We start from the raw sequence: 8,321 nt of genomic DNA on the forward strand, positions 1-8,321 counted from the left end.
GATGCACTTTTCGATAGAACACTGGCTCAGTGACGTCACCCAACAGTGGACTTTAGCCTGCTGTCGAATGAAAATGTGCCACAGAAGTGCAGAACTAAGTGCAGTCCTGTGACCCACACTTTGGCCCTACTTCTCCTTTATTCATAACCCACTGGTCATTCTCTGCAGCCCCTCTGATATAACGTCCCTAATTCACATACACATCTCTCATCAATAGACTGGTAAATGAGAATCCCCTCTCTATAGCAAAACATAACTACATAATATCAACATGTAGACAAATAAAGAAACACAAAGGAAAACAGGAATAAAAAAACTAATCAAAACATCATTAACCACTTCCCATCCAGCCTATAGTCAAATGATGGCTGGGCGGGACATTTGTTTATCCAGGTGAATGTCATACGACGGCCTCCCGGATCGTACCTCGCTGTGGCACAATCTGTCACGACTGTGTCCATCAGACACAGCCGATGAATGATCAGTGTACCGGCCCGCATGTGACCGCTGTAAACAATCACAGCAGGTCACATTACAGTTGTAAACAATGGACGGCTGTGTACAATTGTGTACAATTGTGTTGCTAGCTGTGACTGGTCACACTGATCACATGGTACAGACAGGGCCACGCACAGACCATCTGTACCATGTGATTAGCTATGACAAATCGCAGCTAATCACAACAAAAAAGGATACATGAAACCGTTTCATTCAGTAAAAATGGTTGCTTATACCAGTGAAATGCAAAAGTTTAAAATAGAAATGAAATGCAAAACCTTTTTGTATAGATATCAAAAAACATAAATACCTTTTTTCCCTTTGTTATATGTGATCACATTCCCTCTGTTCCCAGCATAGCTAGAGAACTGACCATAGTGTTCTGCTCTCCTGCTTAGTGTGGTCAGTTTTCACCAGGAAAGCAAGGGGACTAGCATGAACACCAGGGATTTCACATAAAGGAAGCGATACAAAGAGAACAGGATACTTTTTCATACAGGTACGTGGTGCAGCAGCCACATATCAGTAATATGAAGTGTTGGGGCGACAAATGCTTTAACTTGCAGGGGGATGGTTTGTTTTTTACACTTTATTACCACTTTAACATTTTAAAGTTGGGTGACTGCTTTATATGCTCTTACTGTATGTCCAGCGTGCTGTGTACTGCAGACTTCATACACCACTAGTGCCACCTAGATGAACAACCTCTGATCACACACTACTATATCATTCACTGCTCATCCATAGAATACCTAGGGTTGCCATCTTGTCTAGGATTCACCCGCACAGTGCAGGTTTTGAATCATGTGTCTGGGTTTTAGTGCGCCTGAAACCCAGACACATTATTCAGACAGGGCATTGGCTTCCCAAGTAACCAAGAAAGTCACACAAAACTCTGTTGCTGTCCGGGACTTGTGGGCGGCTGTCTGGGTGCAGGTTCAGCATCACTGGGGGGCAGGGTGATGAAGTCAGCAAGAGCAATTTGGTCAAACACACTGTTTGCATACCACATTACTACTATCCTCGGGCCATCCAAAGGTGTCCAAGGTCTTTTATAATACTATAGTTTATACTACGAGAAAAAAAAAACTGCACCGCTAAAGTGTTTGGGTTTGGGTTGCAGAAAAGGTGGCAACCCTATATGCAACACCTTTATGTATTGAAAGGTTTCAATCATGTCCCCCCTTTTCCTTCTTTCCTCAAGACTGTACAAATTAAGGCACTGAAGTCACTCCTGATAAGGGGAGGCAAATGCTCACTAGGGACCCAAACTCTTTAGGCCCAGATAGGAAATTTTTAACTGAAAGGACAGTGCAGTCGAAATCCTGTAGCACTTTTTATGAATGTACTATTGGTTGTAATTTAATGTATTAATAATGTCCACATAAAATTTGGTTACAGTATTTGAGTGTTTGTCTAATAAAGTTATTTTCTTGAGACTGAGAGAGGTTTGACAATTGGAGGAAAACATGATAACTGATTCAGGATATACAGTACGTAAGCACAGTCGGTCCTTCTATTGTATTAGAGGTCACATTCAGGGCTGGACTGGGACAAAAATTTGGCCCTGCACTTCATCCAGACTGGCCCACTTTGACAGGTCTCTCCCATGCCGGCTGGACAAACCCGCCTCCCCCGGCCTGCCAAACAAGCCCCCCCCCCCCCAGCCATTAGCCGTTCTACATTATTTCTCTTATAGGCAGTACCAGTGGGGAAGCTAGACATTATTTCACCTGGGGCAAAGAATCAGTTTGGCGCCCCCCCCCCCCCCCCCCACTAGCCATTAGCCGTTCTACATTATTTCTCTTATAGGCAGTACCAGTGGGGAAGCTAGACATTATTTCACCTGGGGCAAAGAATCAGTTTGGCGCCCCCCCCCCCCCAATGGGACAAGATTAGGCAGGAAAGTGAGGCCACCCTCCTTCCGGATCGTATGATGAGCTTCTCAGTGTTGACTCCTGAGCATCATGTCTGTATTCAGGCGCGCTGCATAACTAGCCAGGGAGAGGAGGTGAGCACTGCGGGGGGACAGAGGACCGGAGGGAGGCGGCGGTCCACTGTCACTGAAATCGGCCCACTGAGCCATCGGCCCACCGGGAAACTCCCTGTAGTCCCAATGGCCAGTACATGCCTGGTCACATTGCATCTGGTGGGTGTGTTTGCTTGTTCTCAGTGTGGTGAAAGGGGAAAATGTGTGAATCATGGAGAAGCTTTTAAGCATACTATTTTGTGTAAATACACAGTAAAAGAAATTATACTGGGGGGGCGTGACCGGAAGCCGACCTAGATGGACGCCTGAGCCGTCTGCTCCTCCTAAGCCCGCAGCTAAAAACCTTTTTGGGGACGTTTCGCTACAAACACATGGGCAGATCTAAAGCCCCCCGAACCGCTAAAGCGAGGGGGTCATCACAGCCACCACCCGGCTCATCAACGGACCTCCGGTCCTTCTTTCCGCAGAACGACGGTCCGTCTGGCAGCACAACTAATATGGCGCCGGAGGCCGCGGCGGCTCGCTCCAGGCTCTACACGCAGCTCTCCCAGCCGGACCCGAACCCGCACCGAGACTCGGTCAGCTCACCGCCAGCCTTACAACACCATACAGGCACCTCCTCTCCACAGGGAACGGTGAGCATGATCAGCCCGGATTGTCCCGGGACCTCGCCACGTGATCCTCCAGCCGCCATGTCTGACCCCCCTCCTTCTCTATACACTCAGTGTTCAGAGGCCTTCCCGCGCCTGCTGCGAACAACCTCAGACCCCTGCTTGACAGGGGATATCCCGGAATCCCCATCATCCTCTGAGATGTCAGCGGACTTTCCGGCTCTGCCAGGCCCAAAACCCCCGGCGTCCAACACCTCATCAAGGCCGGACGATTCCGCGGCGGCCTTCAGAACCCACACGCCTGGCTCACCCCCACCTAAAACGCAGAGACTTTCGTTCTCTCAAGCACTGAGCACAACCAAAGAGCAAGCCACACGCTCTACCCACACAGACCGAGGGGAACCAGTTCCTGTCCCCCACTGTCATGCCCTGGAAGAGATTGAAACCCCCATACATATCCGGGACCAACCCTGGGGAAACAGATGGATTGCATCCCCACAAACCATACCTATCATGAGAGATGATGCTGCATCCCAAGTGCAATACCAACACACAAACAAGCGAATGCCACAACAACTCTCACTACCAACCACCCATCATCCATTCCCCAGTGAATGGTACACCTATCTACAGGCGATGCCCACCAAAGATGACTTCAAACAGTTGATTGCAGATGTAAAATCCACTTGTCGTTCAGAAATACAGATAATACAAACAGGCCTCAAACACCTAGCAGACAGGGTGGAGATGGCCGAAGAAGAAATTCAAGAAACTAAACTAGCAGTCCATAGGACCCAACTTCAAGGAGCAGACCACCGTATCCAACTAAGAGAAATGCAGCGCCACCTCGAGGACTTGGATAATAGAGGGCGCAGAAACAATATTCGAGTACGGGGTGTGCCGGAAACAGATGGCCCGGAAGACATCCATAACAAACTGCAACACATATTCAACAACCTACTTGGAGAACCCTTAACCAACCGTATCGACATGGACAGGGCCCACAGAGCCCTCCGCCCCAAGAATCTTACTTCCAAACCGAGGGATATTATTTGCAGAATAAGTTCATACCCCTTAAAAGAGGACATTATGCGTCAATCCCGCCTGACACGTAAAATAACCTTCCAAGATGCACACCTACAACTGTTCCCAGATCTCTCCTGGATAACCCTACAGAAGCGCAGACTTCTGCAACCTCTTCTACGCATCCTCCAGGAAGAAAATATCCCCTATCGTTGGGGATTTCCCTTCACCCTTACAGCCAAGAACCAAGGCAGATCTGCCGTTTTACGGTATCCAGAGGATCTAACCAACTTCTGTGACGCTCTGGGGATCAACCCTCCTCAACTACCGGACTGGGACTTAGTAACCACTCCACCACCGCCGCCTACAACATGGCAGAAGGTTCCCCCCTCTAACCGCAACCGGAGAGAAAACACCCCTCATAAGAGTCCCAAATCCAGAAACGGCTGACTCTAACACTTTTTTTTCCCTTTTATCTTTTACTGGGTCCTTCAATTTATAAATACTCAGCCACTGTATTAGGCTGATGGATCTGTCCTGGACATTTTATTCACGTAGTCCCCAATCTTTTTGCTCCAGTTTTTTTTCATTTTTTCATCTTGAAGTTTGATCTTGCTTCATTATATGGGCATGTCTCTGTTGAGGCTTGGGAGTGAAGATGTTTTCTCCCCTTAGGTCACCAACCCCTCCCCTTTACTTAAGTGATGATTGTCACAATTGCTTTGGTAATATTTTGTTGTATGATCAACCCAGGGCTCCCTTGCACCCGTCGGGCCGGCTTTGTTAGAGCACGGCTGGGCGGATCCTTGGGAAACCGTACTGACCTAGGTCCACTGACCTCTCAAGGTCAGCTGACAACACGTCTTAGGTTTTACCTTGTTTTGTTTAATACTAACCCCTGTCTCTTTTTCCTAGCCTTACTCCCTCTTACTCTATACCGCTTGTCCCTGAGTGACTCTCCACATGGACCGCAAGCTAGGTCCGGACCCCTCGCCGGAGGTGACCCGCTTCCAATTCCAAGATCCATGGCCGTCGTCTTCAATCCAGGTAACATAAACACCACCCTTTTCCCAACTAAAGACTATGGCTAGGATACTTTCATTAAACGTCCATGGACTAAACTCCAATAAAAAGAGGCATCTGGCGCTGAGGGAATTTAAACAATCTGGCGCTGATATTATTTTTGTCCAAGAGACACACTTTGACAGGGGGGGCACCTTTGCTTTCGCATCCAGACACTTCCCAAACAGCTACCTTTCCTCAGGAACACATAAACGGGCGGGAGTGGCCATACTCATTAAACAAGGTTCCCCATTTGTATATGAGAGTCACTATGGAGACCCACATGGTCACTATATTATAGTTAGAGGTAGGTGGCGGTCACGGGAGATCACCTTGTGCGCTCTGTACACACCCAATGCCAGGCAGCTTGGATTTCTAGCTAAAATGTTTGCCCGTCTTTGCCGCTCAGAACATGAGATCCTGGTGGTGGGGGGTGACTTTAATCTAACACACTCCACAAGTGCTGACCGCCTTGTGGTCGACCCCCGAGCATCATCAGCTCGAGCCCTTAGGGACTCGAAGCTTTTTCGCCAACTAACTAGAAAACATGCTCTATTTGATGCCTGGAGGGCCCTCCACCCGGGGGATCGACAGTACACCTTTTACTCAGCCCCCCATAAAACCCACACCAGGATTGACTACTTTTTTGTTAACAACTCTACCCTTAGAATAGTTCGAGAAGCCAAGGTGCTCCCAATCTCCTGGTCCGACCACGCCCCGATCACTCTTACACTAGATGTGGAGTCCCCCAACCCTAGGCCCTGTAACTGGAGACTAAACACTTTTCTCCTCCAACACCCTCAATCAGCCACGGAAATAACCTCTTCCCTGAAATTGTACTTCAAAGAAAACAATACCCCTGACATCTCCCCAGCTACACTATGGGAGGCCCATAAGGCGGTCATCAGGGGTAGATGCATAGCCTTATCATCGGCTATGAAAAAAGATACATTAGCCACAAAACTCCGAACTGAGAGGGAACTACGGGTTCTGGAGACGCAGCTTCAAACATCCCCTACCATACCCCTTCTCAGGAAGGTTATCAAACTTAGGACGATACTAAAGGACTTTGCATTGGGCCGAGTAGAAAAAGCCTTGCTTCGATTAAGGCAGGTGTATTATGATAGGGGAAACAAGGCACACTCATTACTGGCAAAAAAACTACAGGAGAACACCCTTAATGCAACGCCACACCAAATTAAAAATAAAAAGGGTTCCCTGTTGTCCCATCCTAAAGATATTGCACACGCCTTTGCAGACTTTTACACTGACCTCTACAACAACCCAGACATCCCAAAAACTCCTCTCGCCCCAGAGCTCTCACTTAGACTACAACACTATCTAGAACAAAGTGGTGTCCCCCACCTACAACCCGCAGACCTGGAAGCACTAAACGCACCCATTACAGAAGAGGAAATAGAACTTACAATCAAATCACTACCATCCCGTAAATCGCCAGGCCCCGACGGTCTACCATATGAATACTATAAAACTTTTCTCCCGCTCCTACTACCTCATATGAGTAGACTGTTTAACACCTTTCTTCGGGATACCCCGATCCCAGCTGACATGCAAAGATCATTTATCACCCTAATCCCCAAACCAGATAAAGACCCCATATTATGTGCCAACTACCGACCCATTGCCCTTTTAAATTCCGACTTAAAAATCTTCACGAAAATACTCTCAATCCGCCTAAATGTAATTCTCCCCTCCCTCATACACAAAGACCAGGTAGGATTCGTGCCACTTAGACAGGCGGGAGATAACACGAGGAAAGTAATTGATCTGGTGGATGTGGCGAACAGGGAGGATTCGGCGTCTCTGCTTCTAAGCTTAGACGCCGAAAAAGCATTCGACCGTTTAGGTTGGCCCTTCCTGTTCGCAACCCTACAGCACATAGGAATGAAAGGTCCCTTCCTACGAGCGGTGCAACACCTATACTCCAACCCCACTGCACAGGTCAGAACTCCCTTTGCCGTATCGGCCCCGCTCTTAATACACAACGGTACAAGACAGGGGTGCCCCCTTTCTCCCCTACTGTTTGCATTATGCGTAGAACCTCTAGCGGCCCATATCCGGGGGAATCCAGATATTCACGGAATATCAGTCCGTGGTAGGGAGTTTAAAATCTCATTGTTTGCTGATGATATCATTATGACCCTGACACAACCTAGAATATCTCTCCCGAACCTCCACGCCGAGCTTGATAAATATGGGGCACTATCGGGCTATAAAATTAACATGTCCAAATCAGAAGCCCTCCCAATAAACATCCCAGAACAGGAGGTCACACATCTACAGACCAACTTCCCATATAACTGGAAAACCACATCTTTAAAATATCTGGGAATCCACATTACCCCAACATTCACAAAACTCTACCAGGAAAACCTCCCCCCCATGTTTCATTCCATTAGATCCATGCTCCTCAGATGGAAAAAACATCACCTCTCCCTACTGGGACGAATAACATCCATCAAAATGACAATCCTCCCAAAATTACTATATCTATTTCAAACACTGCCCATCCCAGTCCCATCTAAACATCTCAGAAAACTTCAAACAGACCTACTTAAATTTGTCTGGAATTATAAAAGGCACAGAATCCCCCAATCAGTCCTTATGGCAGCCCGGTCTGACGGTGGCCTTGCCCTACCAAATCTGATTAAATACTATCAAGCAACTCAACTTAGAGCTATAGTCTCGTGATCCACCCAATGGTCCTATAATAAATGGACAGAAATCGAAAAAAATCTGGCTAGCCCCGACCCACCCAAACAGTTTGCTCTGGTGTGCGGATGCGGAGGTGCCCCCTGAACGCCTACTAGGAACTATGTCCCAACTCCGTAAAACGTGGAAAGCATTGCGCTCCCCACATGGCCTTTCATCTGAAAAATCACTGTTAACCTCCTTTATATTCAATCCCAAAGTGCCAGATAGCCTCACGCATCAGATGTCCTACCCATGGTCCTCCCGAAACTTGTTCCACTTCGGCAACATAGTAGATCCTAGAACACGTAGATTACTAACCTTCTCTGAACTTCAAAACAAGCACGATATACCACGCCAAGCCTTTTATAGCTATTTACAGATCCGCCACTATGCCCTGACCATAGCACCTGACCTGCGTTTTT

Source organism: Aquarana catesbeiana, linkage group LG06 (assembly GCF_042186555.1).
Source record: "Aquarana catesbeiana isolate 2022-GZ linkage group LG06, ASM4218655v1, whole genome shotgun sequence".
NCBI lineage: Eukaryota > Metazoa > Chordata > Amphibia > Anura > Ranidae > Aquarana > Aquarana catesbeiana.